Genomic DNA, 4,657 nt, shown 5'->3' with positions numbered 1-4,657 from the left:
CACCACACTCTTACAAGGCACACCAACGTAGAATTAGTGCAAAACCAAAAATAGTGCTCCATGATCACTAGGATGAACAGGACAAATGGACATTGCAGTAATTCAGGGTAGTCAGCTTATGAGGTGAAGGACATCAAGTCACATAATATTGACAATTACAGACTTAATTAGCAGTTTGTGGCATTCATAGCCCAGTTATTGAACATTTCTGTACCAAGTATGTAGTATTACAGAAAAATGTTCATTGATTGTTTTACATAGAATCAGTAGCCTTCTTTTCCTGGTTACAAAGCATTATGAAATAATCGCATTCTTTTCAGTTACAGAGTATAATTAAGAATCATTAACCTTCTCCTAATTACAGTTAATTAATCATTTGTCATTCCAATAATCATTAGCCTTTTCCTAATTACAGTTAATTAATCATTTGTCATTAATTGATCATTTGTCTAATTACAGTTAATTAATCATTTGTATAATTACAGTTAATTAATCATTTGTCGTTAATTAATCATTTGTCTAATTACAGTTAATTAATTGATCATTTGTCATTTCAATATAGTAAGAATTATTAGCCTTAATTAATTACAAAGCATTATTAAACAGTACCATAGTTAATTAATTATGTGTCATTCCAATCTATTAAGAATCATTAGTCTTTTCCTAATTACAAAGCATTATGAAGCAGTCACATTCATTTCCAATAACAAAGTATGGCATCGTTAATTAATCATTTGAAATTCCAATATAGTAAGAATTATTAGCCTTTTCCTAATTACAAAGCATTATTAAACAGTCACATTCATTTCAAATTACAAAGTATCAACATTGGAAACAAGAGCTAATCAATGGCATAATTAATCACAATTCGTGGAGTGACATTAATTATTGGCACTCAGTGGCCAGCAAGTATTGAATAGAATCATCATTCAGTATTATTCAGATTATTACGAAGTCATTATTAAAAATCAGTTAATTACAGTCAAATCATTAATAATCACAGGCATTATAAGTGGTAACATTACAATAACAGTGTTCCTCCTTCAGTAGTATTCAGACCATTACAAAGTCATTATTAAAATCAGTTAATTACGGTCAAATCATTAATAATCACAGGCATTATAAGTGGTATCATTACAATAACAGTGTTCTTCCTTCAGTAGTATTCAGACCATTACAAAGTCATTATTAAAATCAGTTAATTACAGGCAAATCATTAGTAATCACAGGCATTATAAGTGGTATCATTACAATAAACAGTGTTCCTCCTTCAGTAGTATTCAGACCATTACAAAGTCATTATTAAAATCAGTTAATTACAGTCAAATCATTAATAATCACAGGCATTATAAGTGGTATCATTACAATAAACAGTGTTCCTCCTTCAGTAGTATTCAGACCATTACAAAGTCATTATTAAAATCAGTTAATTACAGGCAAATCATTAGTAATCACAGGCATTATAAGTGGTATCATTACAATAAACAGTGTTAGTTATTAGCTAGTGACAAAGCATTATTTTGAATATAGTCTCATTAAGAGGTCATTAATCAAGTGACATGCTATTCAGAGTTGATCAGTATTATTCAGAATTATCATAAACTAGTGACATTATGTGGGACTGGTAATACATTTTTTTGGTAGCAATGCATTGCGTTGGGATCGATAATTAATTGCTGAAACATAACACTATTTGCTTTTGACCTATTGCAGCAAATGAGGATAGGTAACGTCATTCGTCATGAGTCAGCTGTAGCAAGATTATGTAACAAGGCAGTACATGTAATCACATTTATAAACGATAGACACAAATGGGTAAAAATATAAAAATGCAAGTACTAGAACAGGTATAATAAGTAACAGGTTTAGTAAGTGTCATGAAAAACTTCTCCTGGAAAAAATACAAAAACGGATTATTGACCTGAAAGAAGAAACGCACACTATGCTGAAAAGTAGTGAACTTCGAATTAACAGGCAGTGAAGTGTGTATAAAAATGTGTTCCATAGCTGTCCTTTCCAAAACTTTCAGTCATCCTACTATGCAATGTAACACCTGCTGTCAAAGCAAACTGCAACAAATACTTAAATAACTACGTAGCATAAATACATTACTTCAACATTATCCTCATCTGTAAAGAAAAAACTTCATTATCCATCACTTCATTATCCATATTATCATAACTTCATTATTATCATCACCTGTAAAGAAAAACTTCATTATTCATAACAGCATATCCTTCATCATTATTCATCAGTATTCATTATCATCTGCAAAAAAATCACTTCATTACTCATTATTCAACTATTCCTTATCTCTAGCATATTTCATCACTAAAACTAAGGTGTGTAGTTCAGTCTGACAGCCTGCATCAATCACCTTGTATTCTGAAAGAAAAAATTAGTTAAGACTGCTATTCTGTGATGAGTATAGTATATTCTTGTTAATGCTTGTTAATCCTGATCCATTTACTCTTCCTCATAAAGTTATTGCATCTCCTTTCGTTTATTCCGTAGGTGAAATTCCCATTTATGTTAAATTTATTTCTTAGAATCATCATTCCTTTCTGAAATTGATGAACAAAGATTAATGTCCTGCATTTAAATCATATACCCCCTAGATAATGACTGGTTTATGGTAACATAATTAACCCTACAGCATAACATGACAGAAAACGTAATATGTCAAAAACATTGACAGTGTTCAAATGCAAAAATATACACAGAATAATACAATGCAGCAGCAAAAAAAATGTGAAACAGTCACGATGTTGAGATGTCATAAGGCAAAAAAAATGTCAAAGTCGACTGGTGTGTGTTATATCTTAACTATTTCATAGTGCATACAAACAAAACTGGAGTACAATCATACACACAAAAAAATGGAAAATGTGCACGGTCTGATGTGTAACGACAAGAAAAGCGACCTGCTAACCTTACCTTGCCGGGCACTTGCCAAGAAAAAATACGATAATCATCAATAAGTAGTCACATAAATATAATTGCAGAAATAGTCGTAACTGTGTAAATTCATCTGGAAAAATATGCACGGTCTGATGTGTAACGACAAGAAGAGCGACCTGCTAACCTTACCTTGCCGGGCACTTGCCAAGAAAAAATACGATAATCATCAATAATTAGTCACGTGAAATAATTGCATTAGTAAATGGCATCATAGTGTGTTGAATCATACAGTGGTTTCACTCAATAAACGGTTTAATGTTTGATATATGGTGATTGCCTTTCGATTTTCTAGTTCTCAAAGTTTCGACATGTACAACATTGGGGTGAGGGATGCTGCGAATCCGATATGGACCTGCGTATAGAAGTTCAAATTTACTGCACTTACCTTTTAATTTACTGGATAAATAATGTGTACGTACTAATATTTTCTGTCCAACGTGTAAGTCTCGGCGTCTACACACCTGTTTTTGCTGTCTTCTCCGGCGCTCTGCGGCACTTTTGATGTTGTTCAGCGCAATGTTAATTATTTCGTGGTGTCGTAGGCGACGACTTTTGGGAAATTCTATTAATTCTTTAATTTTGTTCGGTGGTTCAACGTTTTTCAGTATAACAGACGGAGATAGCATAGTGGATTCATTTGGAATGGAATTAATTACATCTTGGAATGAGAGTATGTGTGTATCCCAATCAATATGTCTTTTGTGGCAGTATATTCTACACAGTTTACCAATTTCCTTCATTAATCTTTCACAAGGATTCGAAGAAGCGTGGTACTTGGATATATAGATCGGAGAAATGTTTCTGGCTCGTAACATGCGTGTCCATACGTTACTACGAAATTGAGATCCATTGTCAGAAATTACTTTCATTACATGCCCTACCTGAGATAGAAAATGTTTTAAAAATGCTTTCGAAACAGTTTTAGCAGTAGCTTTGCGTAATGGAGTGAAAGTAACAAATTTTGAAGTGAGCTCAACAGCGACAAAGATGTAGCAAAAACCTCTGTTAGTTCTCGGAATCGGACCAAAAATGTCTACTGCGGCCATGTGTCTTAATTTCACAGGTATAATGGGATATAAAGGAGGAATATGTGAAGTGGTGTCTGATTTAGCTTTCTGGCAAATTTTACAAGACGCTAAAACTCGTCGTATACGTTTTTCCATGTTAGTAAAATAACAGTTCTGTCTCAGTATAAGAAAACATTTTCGTGCTCCGTAATGTGCGTAGCTTAAATGAGTGTACCAAATTAATTTGTTAACCAGTTCGTCAGGTATGCATAATAACCAATTGTTGCTGTCAGGATGAGAGCGGCGAAACAGAATGTCATTGCGTACAGTGTAGTGGTTCCTAATCGTAACATTTTTCCTATCTTGCCAAAGGTGTTTAATTTCTTTCCACACATTGTCCTTATTTTGCTCTTGCGCTATGTCCTGTAGTGACGATGAAATAAAGTTTTCAAATGCAACATGCTGAATGTACATGACACTGAAATTTGTTTTGCAGAAGTTGGTTGCTACGTCTTGCTGATTGTTGCCGAGAGAACGCGATAGTGCGTCTGCTATAACATTTTGTGTGCCGGGAATGTGAACTATTGTAAAATTAAATTCTTGTAAATAAAGTTTCCATCTGCTTAATCTGTCGTGAGTAAATTTAGCTGAAAGTAAAAATTGTATTGCTCTGTGGTCTGTGTAGACGG

This window comes from Schistocerca serialis, chromosome 7 (genome assembly GCF_023864345.2).
Source record: "Schistocerca serialis cubense isolate TAMUIC-IGC-003099 chromosome 7, iqSchSeri2.2, whole genome shotgun sequence".
NCBI lineage: Eukaryota > Metazoa > Arthropoda > Insecta > Orthoptera > Acrididae > Schistocerca > Schistocerca serialis.
The sequence above is the reverse complement of the archived record's forward strand: the minus strand, read 5'-3'. Positions refer to the sequence as shown.